The following is a 20,147-nucleotide window of genomic DNA, read 5'->3' as shown; positions in this document are numbered from 1 at the left end:
CATAATTCTAGCCCTAAGAGATTAATAAAGGACTACTTGATTAGTGTTTTAATATTTTGGATTTTCCTAAAAATGACTTCCTATGGTGTGGGAAATTGAGTTAGCTTTCCAACGGTACCAATTTTGTCAAAATTCAGTATTGGGGTGAGAAGTTATGGCCGTTTTCCTAAGCGTTGTCAGAATCGCCCAAGTTTGACGGTCGATCCGACGGACCATAAAGTCTTTGACGAACCGTCGATCGTCCCATCAAACAAAAATAGTGACTCCTTTTTTCTAGCCATCGTGCGATGACCAAAATGGTGAACCGCCAAACATTCAATGGACAGTCTTTCTGACCATCGCATCGAGGCAGTGTGTTCCATTTTTGACCCTCGTACGATGGACGATCTGGTGGACCATCAAACTTTTAATGGATCATCGTTCCTATTTTTGTATCGAGGCAGTCTGTTCCATTTTTATACCTGGAACAGCGGACGATCTGGCGGACTATCAAACTTCCGACGGACTGTCATTTTGACCGTCGCAAACCCCCATAAATAATTTTGAATTCATTTTGAAAAGGGTATTTTGATCCTTTCTACTCCTTTAACCCCAAGTATATATTCTACACGAACCAGCTGGCCTTATTTGCTCATCTCTAACACTTAAGGGCTAGGGTTTTCTCCACCAAATCATATCAAAGCAAGAATTCTTCCCCAAGAAATCTAAGAACTCACCAAAGATTGTACTAGTGAGTTAAGAATTGAATCTCCCAAGTTCAAATACTTCAAGAACCCTCTCCCAAGAGTAAGAAGAGGAAGTTTAGAGGAAACTTGTTCATCAAATCTCCTAATCTAAGGTATGTGGAGTTTTGAACAAAGGTAACCCTTTCACCCTTGTGCCCAAAAGGCTTATTTAGATCATGATTTTCCTGAAATCTATGTGTTTTTACATGAAATTGAATTTGGAGTTTTCACCCATTATTATTGAACTCATTATCTTGATATTCCCCATGAATTAAGAGTCAAATGGCATAATATTTGCTTGTTTTCCTGAGAAATTAGAGCTGGGTATAACCCCCCTGATTTTACTCCATAAGAAGTTAATGTTTGCAATGTTTGAGACATTGAAGCATATGACTAAATTGAGACTTGAGATAAATTGCTGAAATTCCTAGATTTCCATATGATTTATAAAGCTATATGCTATATATTATGCCTTTGATGATCTTTAACTTGATATTGAACTATGGGTTAGAAAGCCCTATTTGAGAGTTGTGAATTTATGAACTATTGTGCTATAAGCCCCCATGATTTGAGTATTTTAAAATGATTGAGAAATGAATTGACCTAATAGTCCTTGAAATTTAAAGTCCACTTCACTATATAAGATTATCGATTTGATCATGGGTTCGTGGTGAATCGTGAGATTATTCTAAAAGTGGATTTTTATGATATGAGCACAGATAATCTAAAGGGAGTAGTATTTAGCACCGAGCGGGTTAGTCACTATGGTTTCTTACCCCAAAACTACATGCCACAGTAGGTTGGGCCTGAGGCCGAGTTTATGATGATTATGATTTGGCCCGAGGCCGAGTTTCATTTAGTGATCAGTAGACCTAGGTTATACTCCCTGGTAAGAGTATGACGCTCCTTCCCAACGTGGGGTCTCTTCCTTAGGAGGACAAAATTTTGGACTCCATGTTGCTCGTATGATTTATGTCGGTTACGAGAACCTTCTTTGCCCCTTTTAAACTTGAAATCAGCTACTCCTTTGCAAACTAAGGTATTTTCCCTCCTATGAACTATCTTCACTAAACTAGTGTATTTTGCGTTGAGATAGATGATTTCTCGTAAAGCTTGAAATAAGATATTTTCCTAACTTACATGATATGCCTCTACGTATGTTCTAAAATCTCATGAGGTCGTACTTCTAGTATTTGAGTTTGAAGAGATATAAAATCTTGAACATTAAATATTTTTTTACCCACCATCCCATATGCATGAGTTGATGGTAATGTCTAAAGCCCTTTTTTTCTTGAGTATTTATAATAAGAGAAGATTTTCGGTTTTGAGGTTGAAGAACGATGACTCACGAGATTTGGTAATATGCCTCATCTTATATGATTTATGAACTTTATATTTCATACTTATTTAAGACATGTGAGTCATCTCATATTGCATACATGATTTGAATGAAGAAAATTAATACTATTTTATATACATGCATTAACCCCTGTATGCTCAGTACATTCCCAAGTACTAATCCACATATATGCCTATGTGCTACATTTTCTCAAAATGTAGGTTCACATGCTCAGTCCTAGTATCGCCCATGATCTCTGAGTACCTCGCGTACATTTCCTATAGTGGTGAGCCCTCTTGGTTTGAGGACCGATCTTCATATATTCCAGGGACTGAAAGACTATGTTGTTACCTGTAGTTCATCCTGAGTCAGTTGGGGGACTGTCCCATCGGCTCTTTAGATTTGGATTTGTAGAGGCTTAGTCAAACTATTTGGTAGATTGTGGTTTTGTTGGGATTTCTTTGTCATGATCATTTGGACCGAGTACCCCTTGTTTTCTTTATTCCCTTCTATGAACATTGATGTGCTAGTGTTTGAATTCAAATTTTCTCCTTGAATTAAGGGTTATCAGCAGGAACTGGCTCTATGGGTTATCTTGGGGCTACTTATAGACCTAGGCACCATGTGACATCCCATGAGGTGATTTCGGGTCGTTACAACTAATTTCTAACCCCTGAAAATATACATCCTTATTATTTAGTCATGTTCTTTAATATAACCTAAGCACAGATCATACATGGTACTATCTCTGACCTTGTTCCAAGAAGATCTCATTTCACCCTCTGTGAGACAAAGATCGCAAACATTGTAGAAAAAAGATCACTCCAAACTAACTAGTCAAGTGAAAGGAGCCCGCTTACCCACTCCCCTTTCCCCCCATTGCTAGGAGCCTCGCCCTCTTAACTTGATATGTCAAGAAGACTACAACAGTAGATCACCTTTTTTTTTGTTTAAAAAAAAAGGTGATCTACTATCTCATATATATGATAAAGAAAGCAGACTCTTTTTAGCTATTTACTTCTAAAGGCAGGAATTCTTTTTCATCTCCCCTGTCAAATTCGACGTCTTAACCTGACTTCCTAAGATCAGTTGATTCTTGAAGCAGTAGCTCTGGATCGAGAGCTGGATGCTTACCTTATTATTATGAAATGAATAGGAGAAAGAGCTTTTTTTATAGATGTTGAGGTAAGTAAGGGGGGGTTTGCTGGCTTGCTGGCTAACTCATCCAATCAAGGAAAAATGCCTTCGCCTTCTTTTTTCAAAATGAAAAAGTAAATACATGTATATGAAACAATTAAAACACTCATGCTTAAAATTTTCTAACCACAAAAAAAATAACATAATTAACCTAGTTAGGGTGGTCATAAGCATAAATATTACAATTCCAACTACTAACATAATTAGGTTAATGAGTAAGCATATCTTCAATGTTCTCTACTGGACAACTAGGATTATCTCCAACCAATACCATTGTGGTAATTCACCTACCACACTTTACTACGGCTACATATTTTAATTATACAAAGCTAAATCAACAACTTTTATTTCCAGTACATACATAACCCTAAAGTTTCAATGTCTATTACTAAGTATTGAACGATCCCTATATGATTAGATCCTACAACCCTAGAAAAGTTACCATGGAAATCATGGACTTGGTAAGTGGTCAGATCTTTCAAAGAGGATGCATAATACAACTCATTTCTATGATTAGGTAACCATTTATTGGGTAACATATAAATGACCCTATTACATCCTACTAATATTAACCAAGATGTAACAAGAAGTACAAATATAGATGTAGATACAAGTAATGCAGAACAAGAATTTTTCATTTTTTTCAAACATCATATTGCATGGTCCTGGTATGCGTGGAATAAATGGCATAGTAGGTACAATATAGATGGCATCGGTCCTGGTAAGCGTCGAATAAATTTCTTAACAACTCTACTGCATGATTTTGATTCTGAAAAAAGGTCATATTTCCTATATATCTAAATAGCCCCTAGTTATAATTATGACACACAACACACTCATAAGTAAGGCTCTCCCCGACAAATCTTTGTAGGCTCTATAGGATGACCTGGTCTAATACCACTTCTATCACGCCTCTTACGATATGTGCATGGACAGGCACCCAATTTCCTAAAGGCTTGAGAGAACCAACTTATACCTTGGGAATACTATGCATGTACTATAATAATTATAAGGCTCAAACAAGTATAAGTAAGACTCCTTTAATAAAGAAAACAACATAGATAGGCTCATAATAGTCATACATGACTTGGTCGTTGGGGCCTTGATTACTAAAGAATAAGACACCACCACACTTTACTTTAAAAATAGTCTACAAAGCCTCAAAGAGATAGACAACATAAGTTTTGATAGGGAAAAGAACCGCCATACCCTTAAATATAATACAATATCAAATACATGTTAAGCCTCAGCAGAGCCCCAAATCAACCTAGAGCTCACCAATATCTACTGAGTAAAATATGCTTCTTTTAGGGAGATCTATTAGCTTGAATACATGTGTCTATGACATGAAACATAGTGTCCCCTAGGACAGATGTCAGTACGAAAGAATGTACTAAATATGTAAGGCATAAATTAACCATATGTGAAACAAGAGCTCAAGTGAAACCAGGTACAACTATATAGATAATGATAGAAGACCACCTTTTCATATACTTATGGAATCATGTACATTACCTTATTTTCTTTTTTTATTTTTCTTTGCATTGCTAAATTTGTATGACATTACAAATGACCAACTAATTATTGGTAAAAGAGGATAACCTATGCTAGGCATTTTATCCCCTGGGATATGATCCTCATAAATACATAAACCAGGATCGACCCATGCTAGTCTTTTCTTTCACACCTAGGATACCACCCTTAATATTGGGTTAGACCCATTCTAGGTGTTCCTTCCACCCCTGGGATACAACCTATAAATGTTTAAATTCACTTTACCTTGTTTCGTTAACTTTTTAGATTGTTCTTTGGTGGTTATAATGTTGAGCTTTAGAGCTATGGACAAATATCAGAAGAACGAAATAAGTGTAACATCAATGTAGAAATATTTTGGGACTTATATGACACCATGAACCTCACTGGGAATAAAACACATTCACTAATGAGACAACAAGTCATGTGACAAGTAAAGAGATAAAGACGTGAAACAAATAATCTAGTAGGGTGTATAACTAGTGAGAAATTGACATTACGTAACATATATGGGTTGTGGCAGATTGCATTTATCTTGAATAACATATAGCAATTGTGGTAGATTTAATTAATCTTACATAGCATATAGCAATTGTGGTAGATTCCATTGATCTTACATAGTATATAGCAATTGTGGAAGATTCAAGTGTAGAAATTTAGATGTTTCAAATGGTGGAATATGTGCATCCCATATAGATACATGTAACCCGTCAACTTAAGAGGTTTGGATTGTATAATAAATACTTACAAGGTAATAAAAATTAGAAGAATACGTGAGAATGGGTACTATTAAGGCACGTGGGAAGATTCTAATTTGGAACAAATTCATATCACAAGTAAGGACACATAAACTACATAATGAATATGTAAGAAGTCTATAAGGTCACCTTATACCTAAACACAATGCGAATGATATTCAAAAAATAAACATGTGAAGCAGAAAGAAGTATATGTTAATTAAACAATTGATGAAATTTTTCGAATGATTATATATCCAGCATGTGACACTCTTTACTTGAAAAATCTTTGATCTTACTAACACATATAAGATAAACATATGAGACTTTGACATACTTTTAAACCATGGAAAGTAAATAAATGGTCAATTAACTATAGTGGGGTTTGTACACCATCACAATATATCTTTTAACATAAAAGATCATTTACGAAGCTCATTTTATTGGTACACGAGTATAAGAAATCATGCAAAAGAATGTGAAATAGAATAGCCTTACATACCTTGTTATGTAACCTAATTATTACAATGAATTAGCCTTCTTTTCTTTAAGGTGTTAATCTATATTATAAGCACATTATGGAGCTAATATTTGCAACTAATCACAATGTAACCCTTGTAAAGCAGTAGCTAAATGCTTGATGGGCAATAAGACTATTCAGCCCCTCAAATAATTGGTGTATCACAACACCCTCCTTTTATACTTTAATACAACTCCACTTAACCATTCTATAAGGTCACCGACTGCCTCCAACAAAAATACGTATAGACATAACCTAAACAATCCTTAAATCTTTCAACATAATATAGGATATTTAACTTACGGCTTCCGATTACCAGCTCATGAGTTCTTAACAACTACATACATAAAATCCTCTATCAAGGCCTATACATAAATAAGGTAAAATTGGGGAAGTAACCTTACCTTTATTTTTGAAATTTTATTTCTTAAAGTGTAGTCTATCAAGACTCTAAGTTTCTTTTTACGTTGAACCAAATACTATTGAAAAATATCTTAGAGATTAAAGAGAAGTGGACTATTAATCTTGGCAAAAATTGTTTCCCTACACTTCAAATAAAAATAACTTAATTTCCATAACTTCCCATGCTAGGATTAAAGATAAACCATAGTTTCTTTCACCTACCTTGGCTAGAAATATGGAATTCTTCAAGAACCTTATGAGAAAGTAGGCGGTTGTTTTTTGTTGACAAGAGTTGGAGAGAAATCAGTTTTTTCTACAAATGAATAATAGTGAATGGAGTTTATCTTGGTATATGGTCCCCTTCATAACTACCTCTATCTCTTTAAATAGGACTAAATATTTATTTTTCCTCAAAAAGTCTAAGTAGGTCATGCACCTACTTAGTTCCTTAAGCTATTCAAGTAGTGAAAGTAGGTGATCCACCTACTTGCTCTATTAAGATGGTCAAAAGGTCCATTTATCTTAAGTAGGTGATCAACTAATTTATCTCTTAATTTTTTCAAATGATTTAAGTAGGTTATGCAACTATTTGGCCATTGGACTTGCGCCTTGTGGAACTAAAACAATTGGGCCTTGGCTTTCCATTCTTCTCCTTTTCTTTCTTTAATTTTGTGCAAAAATTAATTCAAGAAGGTGGTAATGTATTTGGCCCAATAAGCTAGTAAAATGAGTCTTAGTAGGTGACGCGCCTACTTAGTTCTTAAATTTGTCAATAAGTCAAATCAAGAGATGCACCTACTTGTAACCTACTAGCTTAATTTAAGTCAATCAAGAAGCTCGCTTATTATTTCCATATCCCTATGCCTTAAAATGTTAACTTAATACTTATATGCACTACGATACTTTAATTCATTTATTTACACTTAACACTCACCTCTAACCTTTAAGATCGAAAACCACCTTACTTTTTAAGTTTAAATACCTTTATAGATACTAACTGACTTAGATACGTGCCAAAAAAATATGAGATGCCACATTAAGGCTAGATTTTATCCCAAACTATGATTAAGTTTCACCCATTTCTTAAGAGTTATGACTTCTTATTTATGTGTGAATATTGGGTTTGTCTCGAAAACTTATTTTTTGTATGTGGGACCCACTTAGGGTTTTGGGGACATTTTTTGACCCGAACCACAATATCATTAGACTTGTATTTATGAGTGGATTATTGTTTTGATAGTGTTATGGAATTTTAGGGATTGTAAAGTGAAGACGAGCATATGGTGCATAAAGTGAGGTTTTGAGGTTCATCCTTGAGGTAGGCTTTTGTCAATTTATCTTCAAAGATGATGTGTGATATATATTTCATGTGAATTTGGAAGATAGACTTGATTATGAGTATAATTCCTTAGCTTTAATTAAGGGTATTTAGAGTTTAGATGAGGGTTTTGTACCCATAAGATTGTATCTTAATAACCCTTTTAGAATCTTATTGCCTTCTCCCTTGTTTATACTATCTTATATCATGAATGTGATGTAATGCTACGTTTGGTATGGGGTTTTAGAATTTGAAGCATCAAGTATTAAACTTTATTGGGCCAGTATGGTAGGCTTGAAATCATAATTTAGGTAGATTTAACTTGAGTACCCTGTGTTTTTAATCGAAGTTCCAACGTCAAGCTTGAATGTGTCTTACTTGACATGTATAAGTTTAACTAGATTCCTTATCCTAGTTTGGAGCATGGTATGCCTAATTATAGACATTAGTTTGGGGCATAGTATGCCTAATTATGGACATTTTGGTTTATAAGTTGGATTGTCTGTCCCACTTATGACTAAACTTGTGCTAAGCCTTGTGGACTTATTTGCGAATGTAAGACATAGATTAAGATAGAAAACCTTAGAATAAGGTTACTTTGTGACTTGATAACTTGTGTTAATATTCTCGGATTGTGGCTTTTGAGTTATGGTTATGATACTTCTTGTGGAAGTGATATTGGGAATTTAGATATCATTTTACTCCTGGATACATTATGTGGCCTATAGAGATTCTATTTCTACTTAGTCATGATGATTGGCCTATAGATATGCTATTTTCTTTTAATATTGATGATTGGCCTATGGAGATGTTATTTTCTTATAGTCTTTGTGTTTGGACAATAGAGTTTCTATTTTATTTAGTCAAGATTGGTGGACATATAGAGACAATGTTTCTCTTAGATAGGATAGTTGGCCTAGAGTGGTGATATTCCTTATAGTCATGATATTGATACCTGATAAGGCTGGGGGATATATTTAGGATATGTTCATACCCAGCAAGGCTAGAGGATATATTAATGATATATTGATACCCTAAAAGGCTGGAGGATATATTGATGATATGTTGATACCGCACAAGGTCAGAGGTTGATTACGATAATAATGGTCCTGATGAGGACAGTTATGATGAGTTGTAATATTTATTCTATAATTTGCATCCATTCCTGCATGTGCATCGCCTATCACCAGTATGCACCTATATTTATTAGCGAGTAAATCATGGTTTCATAGATATGGGTGATGAATATGCCTTGTTTTGTAGTATGTTGATTGACCATTCTGAGACTTAGGCGACCGACGTATGTATAAAATTGGCTAGGTAATTGGTTGTCTTGAGTAGCCAGTTATTCATGATGTTATTATCATTATTATGATTATTATTATACATAACTTATGATAGATTGGGTATTGATCCAAAATTGGGACTTAAGTTATCTGTTCGGCCTCTGCTATATTGTGATTGCATTATTATGCACGGTTATTTCATGTCTAGCCTTGTGGATTAGAAACCTTGAGTTTGATAGTATTAAAACCTGATAGAATTATAATAGGGTCGAAATGAGGATATGATGATATAGGTTATGATTTTAGATGACCTCAAGTATATATGTATAAATATATCAATATATATCTATCTATATGAAGCTATGGTACTGTCGTATATCCCTTTCTTCATTGTTCACATTTTATAGTTGTTTCTTCACCTTGTATATTATTATATATATCTTTCTTTTGCTTTTTATTCATATATTTTCCTGGGATATACAGTATAGCATTGTCATAGATTGACTACAAATGGATTAGTATAGTTCACCTTGATACTTCCTTAGTCTTATTATGTTAGACTCGTCGACATATATTGGATAGTTTTCCTTCATTATTCTTATTTGATCATCTTATGATTTCTCGACTCTTGGGTGTAGTTACCATTCTGTTTATTTGTTGCATATGTCTTCTTTATCTTTGGAACACAGTTGGCTATTGCCTACTGAGTACCATTTATTTTGTACTTATACTAAACTTTTGCAGCCTGAAGATCATAGTACAGGTTATAATCGTTGATGTGCGCATCGTACAGAGCATCCATGGTTCAAATACTTAGAGTGAGTTATTTTCATTTAGAGTATTACATATCTCTCTCTTCATTTATTATATGAGTCTCTAAATTATATTTGAAGATAATTTGTATTAGAGTATTTGCCTTGATAATTCACTTTTGTACTATTTTGATATTAGAAGCTCTTGTACTAATACCACCAGGTTTTAGGATTCTTCTATGCGTTGATCTTTGTTTCATATATCTCATATTATTTTCCCTATAGTATTGGGTAGTCTATTACTAGCCATTTCGGACTACTAGTAGGCTGGACTACTTGTGGGTTATGGTCGGCGGAATCATGACTTGAGAAATTGGGTTGTGACAAATTGGTATAAGTGCCTAAGTTTCATCGGAGCATTAGTACAAGAGTTAAGTTTTAGTAAAGTACTGTAAATTTATACAGAGACATCTATAACCTATCTTCGGGAGGCTACATTTACATTTTAGGATATTTACTTCCTTACTCCTTATCATATGTCCTCATTTTCTATGAACCTCGAACACCTTCATTGACTTTATTCTATCACCAAAGTATGATGCGACACTATCGATAAATGCAAATAAAATATTAAAATGCATTTTTAGAGTTTCAATAGCATCAGATTTGAGAGTCAGAGATGGTTATCAAAGATCTTTAGCAGCAGCCAAAAAGAATTTAGGCTAGCTTAGGCTCCAGTTGACCTTGTGACTACTTCTACCTTTGAGGCTCAGCATTGAGAATTTGAGTCATGTTGTTAATCTCTCTAAACCATGGATGACATTTGATTCATCAAGCAGCCCTCAAACCAGATTTAAGTCTATTGGTATTCATAAGAGTTCATTACTATTTTCAACTATGAGATTGGATTTCTTGTTTATTCTAGGTATTTTCCTATGCTACATCCTTCTGAGCTAGACATTGGTAAATGGATAAGTTAGATGGTTAGTACTGTCACTCTCTTTGGCATTGAAGCACTTGTTAGTAATGGAACCTTCCTTTTGTTGGGATGTTGACTATGAGAGGACCATAAAGCGCATATATGGAGACTTATGGAAATGACAGCAAGAGGCATGATATCAATATAGTGTTATTGCCATTTTGTTCGAGAGTGAGAATCCCTTTAGTAGAGTTCAGCGTTGCCTATAGCCCATCATCTCTACGTAGATAGTATTTTATACTATGAATAGTTCTTAGATTAGTCATGATCATTATAGTAGGTAGAGTCCCTATTTAACTTTCAAAGTGTCGTATGGTTCTTTAGGCCATAGTGACCATTCTAGAGTATAAGGGCACAGTATCTCAAAGTATTCTAGGATCTTGGTATCGTTGTGTTGTGATGAAGCACTGGTTCAGAGAATACCCTTGGTATGAGCTAGATGATACACTAGAGTTAGCAGTATTACCCCGCTAGCTGAGAGTTATTAAGACAGGCTGCAATTTAAGAAGTATGTACATAATTTTGTAGATTTCTCTTAGCGTTAGTTGGAAAACCATTTGGCCTTAGTTTGAATTTTTCCCATATTGATACTTCAGGAGTTGCTACATTTGCCGATAGATTGGCCACTAATCTAGGAAGTATTACCGACATAATATTTCCAGTCATTCATCTTATTTAGATTAGCTCATAATATTGTGACATCTTAGTTAGAGATGGTGCGATTAGCACTAGAGTTTATGATTCAGCCAGTTGATCCAATTTGAACCCGTTTAGATTTATTTTCCCTATGCCCTTGAGGCATGTGATTACAGATATCACCATAATTGGTGTACTTTTATTTCTTGCATTTATCTCTTATTATGTGTGTTGGGGTTTTCATACTCATTATGAATTATATGCCTTAATGAATTTATATCGATCATTACATGCCTTATTGTTGAATTCATGATTATATTACCACCCCATGGTTTATTTCTCTTAGTAGTGGATGGAGTAGATCTTTATTAATGTTTCCCCTATTGGTATGGTTTTACGTTAGAGTCATATTTATCTTGGCACATTAGCCCTATTTTAGCCTTTCAGTGGTATAAGTTATTGATGTTGATTTTGGTACCACCTATTCAATATGTTGATATTGATATTGTTGTTGTTATTGATACCATTTTGTGAGGTTATTAATGTTACTTGATATTATTACTTGATATTGTGACTTGATGAATTTGATTCTTGTTGGGTAGCTGTATAAACTAGCATTATCTAGTTAGACTTTTATTTTCTTCGAATATTATTCGGTGGCTTGAGTAGATGTAGCCTAATTTAATGATTTCTTTTCCCTAGCATAGCGATGTTGACTGTGTTCCCTCTTCGTTAGTTGTATTAGATTGATTCAGTGATTTATTATGTTATCGAAAGAAAGTTGACCATCTATGGCACTAATATAACTCTATGGTCGGCGATTTAGTTGTATCATTCATTTTTGAGTTTTGGATCCTTACACTTTCCGCCTATGTTATAAAGGTTTTTGCTTTGTCTATCCCTTTCTATATAGACCATTTATTTTAGAGCATGACTAGTTTTGGATCCATTCATTATTTGTGGTGAGTTAATCGCCCGATAGTAGGTTTGATATTGATGTTGGGATATTGTGGATTCATCTCCTAGATTTGTTGGGTTCTTCCTTCTGTGATGGTTTACCCTTGTTATTAGTGTGGAGATTGGATGCTCTTTTCTTAATTTGACATAGTTTTGTCTAGTGATGTGGGAAGGTTAGAGGTAGGAGGGCTTTTTTGTGACTACTCCTTAAGTTAGAAAATTAGAAACTCTTTAGCTTGAGTTGTTGGTTCTCTAGTGGTTGTCTGGACTTTGCCCTTGGTTTGGATATTAGTATATCTTCTTTGGTGATGTGATTCTTAGGTGGATATTAGAAATCCCAATTTCATTATTTGTTCAGCCTTGTGAGAGTTGGTAGAGTGCTTCTCCTGAATGATAGGTGTCTGTGGCTATTCTTTATGGAGATAGAGTGTTAGACTGATTATATGTTGGCTAAAGTTGCATTTCTCTAAGTATCTAGAGTTTTTGCCATTACTGGTGCGGTTTTAAGCCTTAGGAATTTTTTGAGTATGTTTGGATATTTCAAGCCCTCCAACGGATATAGAGTGGGTTATATCCATCTTCAACTAATGATTAGTTATTTAGCATAATTTTTATTTTAGGGCAATATTTCATAGTATCTAGCTGATATAGAGTTTGTTGCTTACGTTATCAATTAATGGTTATCCCTATGGTGATTCTTGTTTTCCAGATATGTCTCAACTGCGGCTTGGCATGATTTATCTCAGACATGTAAGATTTGGATAGTAAAATTGAGTTAGGATAGTAGGCATTGATATAGCCTTATTGGCTTAGTTTTTTATTTGACTCCTTGGAATGGCGATTTGGAAGTATGATAGATTTAGAAAATTAATTCCTACCCATTTTAATTTTTGGTTTAGATATTTGATATCGAACAATTCCTCCTTGGAATTGAGATTTCAACCTGGTATTGTAGATCTTGCATGCATATTTTATTTTTGACATGAATTTGTTCAAGTTTCATTTATAGGCTAGTTCAGTCTACTCCGTGGTTGCCTATCAGTCTTCTTGATGTCAATTGGATTATAATTGATACGTGTTTAGATAATAGCTTATGGGCCCCGTATTGGTTACTTCAGTTTTGACATCAAGTTTCAGTATTCTTTGGGAATTTGGGATGATTTACTAAATAGGAGTAATATACTCAAGTTGGATTTAGTATGGCTTCATTCCTAGTGGATGAGATATCCCTGAGCAGAATATTCATTGATTAGTAGTTATCTTCATATTTTGGATTTTAGTTTGATTTTCATCCAGACTAGTTGTGGCATTAGCATGTATTACATTCCTTGATTATCCTCATTTGTTTTCCCAGACAGTGCCTTATGAGCTTATTCTCATGTTTGCATTATGGACTTTCAGCAGATCAGTTTTAGTTTGTTGAGGTCTCTATGATGAGCCTGTGTAGCCGAGACTCTGGTCATTTTTCTTCGGAGTTGGAGTGGACAATAAGTGCAAAGTGGTAAAGGAAATGTATATTTGGATTTGGGTTTGATGTCATGATTCATAACTTAGGTTGGCTTGGGCTCAGATGAGCCTTTGTTGATTATGCAGATACAGAGATGGTATCGGAGTGTTGTGGTTCAAATATGTGTGCATCAACCTTCCTGGTTCAATTGGAGGCCAATTAGTGGTATGTTGAGTTTTGGCTGTTTGAAGTAAAATGAGAGTGTTGGTTGAAAAAGGGATACTAGTGGTAAAATCTCTTGCAAGTGTTTTATTTTCATTATGGATAAGTAGGAAGTCATGCTCGGAGCATACGGGCCCAGTACCTCATATGTTTGAGCTTTTGAGATTCTTTCTATCCGTTGACTTTTGGGGACAAAAGTCTTTTTAGTAGTGAATATTCTAATGACCCTTCTGGTCATTTTTCATATTTCCATTTATTTTAATTTTTTAAGCTTTTCCATAGTTGCCTTAAGTCATTCATGACTTTTCGGGACCGACGGTTCGTTTGTCAAGCAATTAATTCATTTTTAGAGCCAATGCCTATTTAAAAGTCTTCGCTGGGTCCAAATGGTCACTGCATAAAAACTTTAGTGAAACAATCTCGGATTCAAATTTTGACATCGCCAACTAAACTAGAATATCAATTTTAGGCTAAGTAGAGCTTTAGCTTGGTCCCAATGTAACCGAGCTCATTTTGACCTATCGATTAGAAAGTTTAAAATTTAAAAGTTGAGGTGTGGGACCCATATTTAGTCAAAACATCCTCGAATTGAAAATTCGAGTTCTCCAGCGCATCCAAAATGTTAAATTTAGTAGGTTTACATATTTTGTTTGCAAAAATTTGATTTCAAAGGCATCCCAAGGCATTAGTAGAAACATGGAATCAAATTCCAAGTTTTAACTATCATTTAGTGCAGTAAGGACTGCTAACGTGGAGGCCATAGTGCGATAGCAACTGTCACAAATATGGCCCACGTGTACACAATTTCAAAGACCGAGGGCCTGGGATAGTTCTTTAAATAGCCTTTTTTCCCGAGAATTGTCCATTTACTTCCTTCTTCGAGACCTCAAAAACCCTAATATGGTATTCTAATCACAAATTGGGTATAGTGGGTGACTTGAGAGCTTAATTATCATCTTGTATCATGATTATCTTCAAATTTAAGGTAAGAGTCGCTTGAATTCATGCTTGAATTTTCTATTTTGAACTCAAAACCCCAATTTTACTTAAGGCTTCATTTTATCCCAATGTATGCTTACGTTTCACCCATTTCTTAAGAGTTATGACTTTTTGTTCATGTGTGAATATTGGGTTGTCTCAAAAACTTATTTTTCAAATATGGGACCCACTTGGGTTTTTTGGTGTTATTTTAGGACCCGAAGCACAATAGTTCAATATGGGTATCATTAGACTCATTTTGATGAGTAGATTCAGATTTTGATATTGTGATGGCATTTTGGGGGTTATAAAGTAAAGATGAGCATTTGGTGCATGAAGTGAGGTTTCTCGGCTCGGTGTTAAGGTAGGCTTCTATCTACTTATCTTCATAGATGTTGTGTTATATATATTATGTGTGAATTTCGATGATAGGCTTGATTATGAGTAGAATACCTTAGCCTTGATTTTTGGTATTTAGAGATTACATGAGGGATTTAGAACCGTAAGATAGTATGTTTATAATTCCTTTAGAATCTTATTTCCTTCTCCCTAGTATAGGTTAGCTTATATAATGAATGCGACGTAATACTATGTTTGGTATAGGGTTCTAGAATTTAAAGCATAAAATTTATATTCAACCTTATTCAGTAAGTGTGGTAGGCATGAAACCGTAATTTGGGTAGAGTTGTATTGAGTACCCCTTGTTTCTAATCGAAGTTCATACCTTTGGCTTGAATGTGGCTTACCTGACATCAATAAGTTAAACTAGATACCTTATCCTAGTTTGTGGCATAGTATGCCTAATTGTGGACATTGAGGTTTAGGAGTGGGATTGTCTGGCCCAATTATGCCTAAACTTATGTTAAGCCTTTTGTACTTAGTCCCGGATGTTAGACATAGATAAGGCTAGTAAACAATACAATAAGGTTACATTATGACTTGATAACTTATATTAATATTCCCAGACTATGGATTTTGAGTTATGGTTATGATACTTATTATGTAAGTGATATTGGGTATTTAGAAATGATATTACCCCTAGATACGTTATGTGGCCTATAAAGATGCTATTTCCTCTTAGACTTGATGAGTGGCTATAGAGATGCTATTTTCTCTTAGACTTGATGATTTTCCTGTAAAGATGTTATTTCCTCTTAGACTTGATGATTGACCTATAGAGTTGTTATATTCTTTAGTCATGATTGTTGTACCTATAGAGACGATGTTCCTCTTAGATATGACAATTAGCCTAAATGGTTGATATTCCTCATAGTCATGATGTATAACTTATTCATATAAGATATCCTAGATTATTACAGGTCTATCTATATAATACCTCCTACATGTGAAATTATTAAAGATATGATAGGTTTTAAAATATGATTATTGATTTGAGTTTCGGATATGAATATGGGCTTGAGTCTGTGATATAATGTTGTGATTTTCTGGTTGTATTATTGGTCGAAGGGTCATGTTATGACAATTACTGAATATTTGAGAAGTGCTTATATTGTAATAGATTCGATTACAGTTTTTGAACATATATATATATATATATATATATATATATATATATATATATATATATATATGTTTATATACATATCTCTCTAGTATGGGATAGAGGAATATGTGGTATGTTGCTTAAGACTTTATCGATTGGATATTGGTAATGACGTGTATAGATTTGGTACGTTCATGATCATTATATCGGTAATTTATGTGGTTCTGGATGAGATATGATTTTATAATTGTTCTTTCTAATTAAAGGGTTAAGATATCTGGTAGTTAGTTGTCTATAAGGTGACTATAGACTTGATGGCTACAGATCTAATCTATTAGTCAATGAATCTCGCTTAGTTAAAATATGGTAGCTACCATTTATTAATACATGTCTAATGATCATGTTGGGTCTCATGTAGGTGAAGATTAGTTGATATTTATGACTAAGTTTGTGATGTTAATTAGTTGATAAGCGAGGAATTTTGTATTAATGAGGCTAGGTAATAAGAGATGTTAATAATCAGAAGTGACTAATTAATATTGATGAATAGTTGCTAAATGGTTAATAAATGAATAGTTAATCAAGGATTAGTTGGTAACAATGGTTAGTTATTGAATGGTGTTATTTAATAAAAGATGGTTAGACGTTAAGTGGTTATGTGTTAATGGATATATTTTTATTAGTTGATAATATTGATCAAAGGGAAAATGGCATTTGTGGTCTAGTGATGAACGTTGACTAGATGATTAGAGGTTCACTATTTAATAATTAACAGTTAGTTGGTATTCCATGGATAAGGTTGATGTTTAGGGTAATAACTAGAGGTCATGTGATGACTAGTGAAATCATTGTTTCTTTATAACAAGCGTTGGTTAGCTAATGACGAGTAGATGGGGAGTATTGTCTAGATAGATATTCTATGGAGGTATATCTATGTTTATGTGTATTCTAGTGTATGCTATTCGGTAATAGTAAATGTGATGATATTGATACCTGACAAGGGCAAAGGATATTGTTTTGATAATATTGATACCCAACAAGGCTGGAGGATATATTGATGATATGTTAATATCCGACAAGGCCAGAGGATATATTTATGATATGTTGATACCCCACAAGGCTTGAGGATACTATTGTGATGATATTGATACCGGGCAATGTTGGAGGATACTATTATGATGATATTGATACCTAGTAAGGTCGGAGGATACTGTTGGGTTGATGTTGATACCTGCCAAGGCTGGAGGATATGTTGATACCCAGCAAGGCCATAGGATATATTGATGATATTTTGATACCTAACAAGGATGGATGATATATTGATGATATATTGATACCCCATAAAGTTAGAGGTTGATTACAATGATGATGGTCCTGATGAGGATAGTTATGATGAGTTATGATATTGATTGTGTACTTTGCATTCATTCTTGCATGCGCAGCTTATCAGTCGATATGGGATAGTTGCATAGATAGAAGTGATGAATATGCCATATATTGTTGTATGTTGATTGAGCCCTCCGAGCCTAGGGTGGTGGTCGTACGTATAGACTCAACTAGGTAATTAGTTTTTTGGAGGAGATGATTATTCACGATGTTATTGATATTATTATTATCATTGTTATTATCATTATGATGGCTAGCTTATGATAGTTTGGTCATAGATTTGGTATCAGGACTTGAGGTATGTATTCGGCCTCTGCGATTTATGATTGCATTATTATGCACGATTATTTTATGTCTAGCTATGTGGATTAGAAACCCCGATTGTGATAGTATTAAATCCTGATAGTATTATAATAGGGTCTTAGAATGAGGATGTGATCATATAGGTTAACTTTTAGATGACCACATGTTTTATATATTTATATACCCATATATATTTATGTAGCTATATGAATCTATGTTACTATCGTATATCCCTTCCTTTGTTGGTCACATTGTATAGTCATTTTTTTACCTTGTATATTACTATATATATCTTTATTTTGCCTTTTATTCATATATCGATTTGGGATATATAGTATAGCATTGTCATTGATAGGATGCAGATTAAATAGGATAGTTCACCTTGATACTTCCTTAGTCTTATTATGTTAGAGTCTTCTGCATGAACAAGATAGTTGTCCCTTATTATTCTCATTTGACTGTTATATGACTTCTGGACTCTTGGGCATAGTTTCTATTCTGTTTATATACAACATATATCTGTCTTATATTTGGAGCTAAGATAGACATTGCCTATTGAGTACCACTCATTTGGTACTCATACTACATTTCTGCAACCTGCAGATCATAGTACGGGTTATCATCGTTGATGTGTGCATCATGCGGAGCAACCATGGTTTAGATACTTAGAGTGAGCTCCAAACATTTGGAGTATTAATCATCTCTCTCTTGTGTATTAGACAAGTCTCTAAGTTATATTCAGCGATAAGTTGTATCAGTGTATTTCACTTGATAATTCACTTTTGTATTCTTGTGATATTAGAAGATCTTGTAGTGATACCACTGGGTTTCAGGATTCTTCTATGTGTTGATCTTTGTTTCATATATTTTGTATTCTTTTCCCTATATTATTGAGTAGTCTGTTATTAACCATTATGGACTACGGGCTGGCTTGCCTATTGGTATGTTATGGTAGGCGTTATCATGACCTAAGAAATTTGGCCGTGACATATATGTAGGATTAATCCTCAATTTTTAATAGTTTGAGAGGGATTTGTCCATGTACAAAGGCCATAAGAAACCCCTAGCCCTTAACTAAGACAAAACCTCCCTTATAGATTGATTCCTAAATAATAATCAGCCTCAAACCAGCATAACTTCAAGATTCAGATGCATCTCTTAGGTCCAAATCCAAAAAATGATATATATTTGCATTATTTTTCCAATATATTTAGTTTTGCTTTCATCTGACATCAAAGTAAAAAATTATGGCCCTTTTAGTGCCCTACACTGTAGTGAGATACCACGAGTTGAATCACAACTATTTTTTACATTGTACCACCATACAATGGTATCGGCTGATTGTGACAACCCTAACATCTGAAAATTGATAAATTATGACCTCATACCATGAGAGGAAACCATGATCATGCTTTGAAACCATGATCCTAGGAATGATCATTAGTCCCCCAAATTCTCCTAATGTAACCATCAAATCTACGGACCAAGTTAAGACCATAGGTATAACCCACTATAGTACCAAGGATCTTCTGATCCTGTTTAAAGAGCTCTCATACAAATCCCAACCATGAGTGCAACCCACGATCGTAGGTTTGTCTGACGATCGTAGAAAAGTCTTGTATGTCCCTCCAAATAGTTTCTAGTTATGATTTTTAAAAGGGCATATCAAAATTTTCCCACTCTTTTAAAACCAAAACCAAGCTGTTATAGGTAACTCAAAGGTCATTATTGGGGTTAAGATTACCATAATCCCCCATTACCTAGAAAAAAATCAAACATAAAGTTTCAAAAAAGAGAAAAAAAGTGATTCCTTTCCCAAGGCAGCGCAATGGATCCTCATTCTCGGGCATCTAATTATAAAGAATTATTCAGGGTTCTCATCTCTAAGTAGTGATTTCATCAATGGGTCCCCTTTCACCCATTTAG

This window comes from Capsicum annuum, chromosome 10 (genome assembly GCF_002878395.1).
Source record: "Capsicum annuum cultivar UCD-10X-F1 chromosome 10, UCD10Xv1.1, whole genome shotgun sequence".
Classification (NCBI taxonomy): Eukaryota; Viridiplantae; Streptophyta; class Magnoliopsida; order Solanales; family Solanaceae; genus Capsicum; species Capsicum annuum.
This window is presented reverse-complemented; position numbering follows the sequence as displayed.